Here is an 8,070-nt window from a genome sequence, read left to right as displayed (position 1 = left end):
TGACTTGAATATAGGGGGTATGATTAAGAAGTTTGCAGATGATACCATAATCGGCTGTGAGGTTGAAACTGAAGAAGGAAGCTGTAAACTGCAGGAAGATATCAATAAATTGGTCAGGTGGGCAGAACAGTGGCAAATGGAATTCCTTAAATCCATGTGAGGTAATGCATTTGGGGAGGGCTAACAAGGAAAGGGAATACACATTAAATGGTAGGACACTGAGTAGCGTAAAGGAAAAAAGGGACCTTGGAGTGCATGTCCACAGATCCCTGAAGGTAGCAGGCCAAGTAGATAAGGTGGTTAAGAAGGCATATGGAATGCTTGCCTTTATTAGCTGTGGCATAGAATACAAGAGCAGGGGGGCTATGCTTCAACTTGTTGAATCCGTGAATGTTGATGTATGGTGTCCTTCAATAAATCGACAGACTGCAGAGGAACAATTAACAGGTGTTTACTGGATGAGGGTTACTCTAAAACTAAAGTACAGATCCCTACTCAGGGTTTATATACAGGTGTGGTCACTGCCGGTACTACAGTATACAGGAGCTGTAAAAAGTAGTTCTCCCCTTAAAGGTACATACACTACAATTCCTCCCCTTTTAGATTAACAGTACCATAACATTCATTTAACAATGAACACTTTTAACATGCAACATTAACGGCAAATAGTCCATTTATAAATTCAGTCTCTGGGGCGGCTTCCTGATCCTTTCTGGATAGCGCCTTTCCTGAGTGTCTTGCTCTTGGTGCGCAGGCGATTCTGGCCCCCTGTCATCGGTTGATTCATCAGCTTCCGATGCTACTGTTTCTGGGGTAGATGCTACCGGTATGTCGGGTTCATCACCAGGTACGCGAGACCTGGGGTTGACTCGTTCCTGTGACTCTAGGATCTGGTCGACATGGCGTCTCACAATGTTCTCCCCAACATCCACTGTGTACATTAGTGGCCCCTGCCGTGTGCATATCGTTCCTTGTTGCCATTTCTCTGTTCGGTAGTCGCGGGCCAAGACTGGTTGCCCTACATTGAAGCTCCTTGTCGGCTTCTCATTGATGTGCTGGAATTGCTTATTCTCAACTTCTCTTCGTACATTTGGTCTGAGCAAATCCAGACGAGATCTCAACCTTCGGTTAAAGAACATCATGGCCGGGGTCTGGTTGGTGACTGCATGTGCAGCATTTCTGTAGGCTAACAGGAAATTGTCCACCTTATGCTGCAGTGGAATGTCGTCATCGCACATGGCCCTTACTGCTTTTTTTAAAGGTTTGTACGAACCTCTCAGCCAATCCATTGGTGGCTGGATGATACGGGGCGGAGGTGTAATGCCTTACCCCATTCCTTTTCATAAATCTTCAAAACTCTTCGGACACAAACTGTGGTCCGTTATCAGAACAAATCTGCTCTGGCAAGCCGTTCCTGGCAAAGATGGTCCGTAGGACTGCAATAGTTTTCTCTGTGGTGGTGGAGGACATTTTGATCACCTCAGGCCATTTCGAGTGCGCATCCAGAGCTATTAAAAACATTGAGTCCATGAATGGACCAGCAAAATCAATATGCACCCGTTGCCATGGAGATGAGGGCCACTCCCCTGGGTGTAGAGGGGCATGTGGTGGTGCATTTTGGACCTTCTGGCATCCTGAGCAGCTCTTTGTCAGGTCCTCGATTTGCTGATCGATCCCCAGCCACCACACATAAGCCCTAGCAAGGCTTTTCATTTTCACCCCTCCCAGATGGCCTTCGTGAAGCTCATTGAGCACTCTCTCCCTTAACTTGGGTGGAATTACCACTCGGGATCCACACATCAAGCTCCCCTGGCATACTGACAGCTGTTCTCTTCTGGATGAGAATGCTGGCAAAAGTGAGTCGCCATGTGCCGGCCATCCCTTCACCGTCAAATCATATACCCGAGACAGTGTCGGGTCATTTCGGGTCTCCTTCTTTATACCAGCGTTAGTTACTGGCAAGCATTCAATTATAGTCGAATGAAATATTTCGACAGGATCCACTGCTGGTGCTTCCTCCGCAGTAGGGAGTGGCAGGTGAGATAGCCCATCAGCGTTTCCATGCTGTTTCGTGCCCTTATACTCGATATCATATTGGTGTGCCCCTAGAAAAAGGGACCATCTTTGTAGCCGTTGTGCAGTCATCACCAGAACGCCCTTCTTTGGATTAAAGATGGAGACAAGTGGTTGGTGGTCAGTCAGCAAGGTGAACTTCTGCCCGTGCAGATAGTAGTTGAACTTTTTCACTCCCCACACTAGGTTGAGGGCCTCCCTGTCAATCTGGGCGTAGTTACGCTCGGCTGAGGTTAGTGACCGAGACACAAAGGCTACTGGCCTCTCCGAGCCGTCCGGGAATTTGTGCGACAGCACCGCTCCAATGCCATAGGGTGATGCATCACACGCCAGCTGAAATGGTAGTGCTGGGTTGAAATGAGCCAACACCTCTTTTGATGTGATCAATTCTTTGCACTTCTGGAAAGCTCGTTTACATTCGTCATTCCACTTCCATGGTACCCCCGTTTGCAGTAGGGTGTTCAGTGGGTGTAGAACTGTAGACAAATTCGGCAAGAACTTATGGTAGTAGTTCACCAACCCGAGGAACGACCTCAGTTGTGACACATTTTCCGGTGCTGGAGCCTTGACTACTGCCTCAATCTTTTCAGGGGACTTATGTAACCCCTCTTCATCAATAACGTGGCCACAATACGAGATCTGCTTCTGGAAAAACTCGCATTTGTGGCGATTAGCTCGGAGCCCATAATCCTTCAATCTAGTGAGCACCTGCTCCAGGTTGGCGAGGTGATCACTGTCATTTTCGCCCGTGACCAGGATGTCGTGCAAATAACACTGGGTCCCTGGAATCCCTTGCAGCACTTGATCCATTGCCCTTTGCCAAATAGCCAGAGATGATGCTACCCCGAACACCAGCCGGTTGTATTGGTAGTGACCTTTACGAGTGTTGATCGTGAAGTACTGTTTCGAGGCTTCTTCTACCTCCATTTGCAGGTACGCCTGGGCCAGATCAATCTTAGTGAAGCGTTTCCCTCCAGATAGCGAGGTGAAAATATCTTCAATCCGCGGAAGCGGATATTGTACAGTGTGAAGGACTGGGTTCACTGTCACCTTAAAGTCCCCACAGATGCGAACCTTCTTTGGTTCCCCAGGCGTATTTCTCAACGACCTCTTCATTACAGGAACGATGAGTGTAGCCCACTCGCTCCAGTCCACTTTGGATAGTACTCCTGAACGTTCCAAACCTTCCAGCTCTGCTTTGACGGCTGGGCGGATCGCATAAGGTACCGGTCTGGCCTTAAAAAACTTTGGGTTTGCATTTTCCTCTATTTTGATCATTGCTGTTATGCCTTTGAGTGTTCCGAGTCCCTCCTGGAACACTTCTTGTGCGTCAGTTAGCATTTTTGACAGTCGTCCCGGTGTGACATCGTCATCCTTTTTGGCATCTACAGTCAGTGCTTGTATGGAATGCCAATCTAGCTGTATCTTCCGGATCCATTCACGCCCTAGTAGTGGTGGTCCTCCATCTGGCAACACATATATGTCCATTTTTGGTGTTTCCTTGCCGTTGTATATCACGTTCACCCTTATTTTTCCTTTGGGGTAGACTTTTTGCCCCATGTACGTCTTCAAGACAATCTCTGTATCTCTCAAGGGTATATGTGAGAATAGCCGCTTGTAGTCCCTTCGGTTTATGACTGTTAGGGCTGATCCTGTGTCCACTTCCATTTTCACTTGGACTCCGTCTATCTTGAGCGTGACCCAGATAGTTTGGTGATCCTCCATTTTGATTACATGATGTAGTTTCAGACAACCCAGCTCCTTGCTTCTGGAGTCTGAATCACTTTTCTGTTCGTCTGAACTACTCTCCGTCACCTTATGTACCTTTGTGTACTTCTCCTGTGGAGATTTCTTGCTGCTGGTTTTCTTTCCCGACCTGCAGACACTTGCTATGTGTTCTACTTTTCCACACTGTCTGCACACTTGGTCCTTGAACCAACAATCCTTATGGTCGTGTGTTGTTCTGCCGCAGCGATAACACTTCACTGCTCCATATGACATTTCATTTGTGCCATATTCTTGCGATCTCCATTGTATCTCTGCAGCGCCCCGTGCGGCTGCTTCGTGTGATACTGCCATGCTGAAAGCCTTGTCCAGCGTAAGATCCTTTTCTGATAGAAGCCGTTTCTGGGTTCCTTCTCTTTGAAGCCCACACACAAACTTGTCCCTTAAAGTATCTGCTAGTCCCGTTCCAAACTGGCAGTGTTTCGATAGTTTGCACAGTTCCGTTAAATACTGAGCATTACTTTCGTCTTTATGCTGGTTCCTTTAGTGAAACTTAAATCTTTCTGCTATCAGCAGTGGTGTGGGGTTTAAGTGGTTCTGTAGGATTGACACTATGTTTCCAAAATCCTTTTCTACTGGCTTCTCTGGGGTTATTAGGTTTCGCAGTAAGCCGTACGTTTTTGCACCCTTGGAATTCAACAATACCAGTGCTTTCCTGGCATCTGGCACTTCATTCGCCTTGCAGTACACTTCTACACATTCTGTATATGTTGCCCAATCTTCGACTTCATTGTCGAACGCTGTGACACTGCCACTCTTCTGCATCCCTGGGTGTGGTTAGACTGGCTAAAAATGGCATCTCCCTCGCTCTCCCTTCTTCTCCGCTGGCTCAAAATGGCATCTCCCGCGCTTCTTTCTTCTCCCGCGGACGCTGCTCAGCCCTTGAAACCCCAGCCGCGCTCTGCGCGTTTTCCCTTCTCTCGTTGACGCCGCTCGGTCTTCAACCCCGGCTGCGCCCTGTGCGCTTTACCCTCTCTCTTACCCCGTCGACGCTGCTCGGCCTTTTTCTGTGCCGTCGGTCGGCTCCAGCCACTGCCGTCCGGGAAGGGTCTGCGCCGTACCTGCTGCCAGCCCACTGTGCTGGATCGTCTCGACTGGGGAACCCAGCCCAGCTCTCCACAGCCTCCTCTGCGATGTTCAAGTCCTCTCCGGATGGTCGACGCCCGCACTGGTGGAATCGGCCTTCTTCTACAGATTTGCAGGTAGGTTCGAATCGACTCGTCGCCACTGTTGAATCCGTGAATGTTGATGTATGGTGTCCTTCAACAAATCGACAGAGACTGCAGAGGAACAATCAACAGGTGTTTACTGGAAGCAGGTTACTCTAAAACTAAAGTACAGATCCCTACTCAGGGTTTATATACAGGTGTGGTCACTGCCGGTACTACAGTATACAGGAGCTGTAAAAAGTAGTTCTCCCCTTAAAGGTACATGTGATGAAATATATTCCATTCATCACTGCCTGTTTTCTGTGTCTTGTAACTGCCTGCTTTCTGTGTCTTTTCCCTTCCCCCAGTCCTCATGTATTATGTATTGGAATGTGCTGGAACTGGTTGTGTGTAGGGCTCCGCCCATACCTGGCTCCTTTGTAATCTAACTTCAGTCGGGTTCAGCCTCCTGAAGGTAGACATCTCTCTATTTTACGTGTTATGTTCTGAGTTAATAAAAGCCTTACTTTTGTTCTGCTAACTTCGAGTCTCGGAATAATTGAGGCACATCAGTACATACACTACACAACTGTATAAAACACTAGTTAGGCCTCAGCTAGAGTACTGCGTGCAGTTCTGGTCACCACATTACAGGAAAGATGTGATTGCACTAGAGAGGGTACAGAGGAGATTTACAAGGATGTTGCCGGGAGTAGAGAATCTTAGCTATGAGGAAAGACTGGATAGGCTGGGTCTGTTTTCCTTGGAACAGAGGAGGCTGAGGGGAGACCTTATTGAGGTGTATAAAATTATGAGGGGCCTGGATAAAGTGGATAGAAAGGACCTATTTCCCTTAGCAGAGGGGTCAAAAACCAGGGGGCACAGATTTAAAGTAATTGGGGGAAGGTTTAGAGGGGATTTGAGGGGAAATTTCTTCACCCAGAGGGTTGTGGGGGTCTGGAACTCACTGCCTGAAAGGGTGGTAGAGGCAGGAACCCTAACCACATTTAAAAAGTACTTGGATGTGCACCTGGGATGCTGTAACCTACAGGGCTACGGACCAAGAGCTGGGAGGTGGGATTAGGCTGGATAGCTCTTTGTTGGCCGGCGAGGACACGATGGGCCAAATGGCCTCCTTCCGTGCTGTAACTTTCTATGACTCCAGGACGCCTGTCACAGCTCTTTGAAAGAGCTCTCCAATTAATCCCACTCCCCCGCTCTTTCCCCGTAGCCCTGCATATATTTCAATTTCAAGTATTTTTCCAATTCCCTTTTGAAAGTTCCTATTGAATCTGCTTCCACCGCCCTTTCAGGCAGCACATTCCAGATCACAACAACTCGCTGCGGAGAAACACTCTCCTCATCTCCCCTCTGGTCCTTTGACCAGTTATCTTCAATCTGTGTCCTCTGGTTACCGACCCTCCTGCCACTGGAAACAGTTTCTCCTTATTTACTCCATCAAAACCCTTCATGATTTTGAACACCTCTATCAAATCTCCCCTTAACCTTCTCTGCTCCAAGGAGAACAATCCCAGCTTCTCCAGTCTCTCCACATAATTCCTCTCATCCCTGTACTCATTCTCATCAATCTCCTCCGCACCCTCTCCAAGGCCTTCACAGCCGACCCAAAGTGCGGTGCCCAGAATTGAACCCAATACTCCAGCTGATGCCGAACCAGATGATTATGGTAGTGGGCTGGCCGCCCAGAGGTCATGAGTTTAAATCCATGACAAGTTGGCCCAGCACATCCCTCACTATCCATCGGCAGCAAGCTGGGAGAGCACCCCAGGGTCAGTGGGGCAGTAGGACAGTTACCCTCATCTCTCCTCCACCATTCAGCTCTTGTATCCATGTCTGGATCGAGGCTGTGATCAGGTCTGGAGCTGGGCAGTTCTGGCAGACCCCGAATTGAGCATTGGTGAGTATTTATTGGTGACTCGGTGTCGTTTGATGGCACAATTGATGACATCTTGCTTCATTTTACTGATGGTTGAGAGGAGACTGATAGGTTGGTAATTGGCCGGATTAGATTTATTCTGTTTGTTGTGGACAGGACTTACCTGGGCAATCTTGTCAGGTTGCTGCCAGTGTCACCTTGGTTACGGGAGCGACTCGTTCTGGTGCACAGATCAACACTAGAGCTAAAAGGTTAGAATTTGCTGTGTCCAGTGCACTCAACCACGTTTTAATTCCCTGTGGAGTGAACCAAAGTGGCTGGACTCTGGCAGCTACGATGGTGGGGAACTCGGGAAAAGGCTGATTAGCAACTTGGGAATCTCCTCCTGGCAGTCTGTTCACACTTCCTTGGTTTTGTGGGCCTGGAGGTTTGGGAAGGGCTGTTCTCAGCGCTGTTTCCTCATTGGTGGGTAAATCCTAAACCACAGCCCCCAGATCAGTTTGTTGAGATATCTGTAAATGAATACTGACATGAATCAGTCATTCATGAAAGAAAGTCTTATGAAATAATACTGAGCGGCCTGCGGGTGGCGCTGTCCAGGGAGAGTATAAATACTCGGGCACGGGCCCAGCTTGCGCAGGACATTCTTAACAGGAACTAGTGAAGGACACAACTAGACCTCCATGTTGTAAAACAGCTGATTAAAGCTTTGTTTAACGCTTAGACCAAGTGCCTAGTAGTTTTCTTACATCAGATATGTGCCCCCCCCCCTCCCTCAAGGCTTTATTATGGTACATATATGGGGGGCCGACAAAGAATCGTGGAACCCCGGCTTAGGGAATGAGCATCTGTCTCCTCTCAAATCTCTACACCCCCGACCTCTCCCAGAACCCCTCTCCAGCCCCCAACATGCAATGCTCTGCAGCCTCCCTCAGCTGTCAGACTGTTCTTGTCCATCACCCACCACCCGCTCCCACGATCTCTCCAGCACCTGACCATTCAGCTACGCTTCCTTCATCTAATGCTTGCCAATGTCGGCAAACTCTCCCTTTCCTCAGCTAGTTTTCTCCCAGCTTCAAACCTGCTGTTCTCACCTGCTCGGGAAGAAGGCCCAGCCCTGAACTCCCCATCCACAAGCCCAGCTCCTAAAGGCACAATGTTAGCTTG

The sequence above is a fragment of the Somniosus microcephalus genome, unplaced genomic scaffold, assembly GCF_052327205.1.
Source record: "Somniosus microcephalus isolate GS21.2 unplaced genomic scaffold, FLI_Smic_1.0 scaffold14, whole genome shotgun sequence".
NCBI classification, from domain to species: Eukaryota; Metazoa; Chordata; class Chondrichthyes; order Squaliformes; family Somniosidae; genus Somniosus; species Somniosus microcephalus.
Note: the sequence above shows the minus strand (reverse complement) of the source record.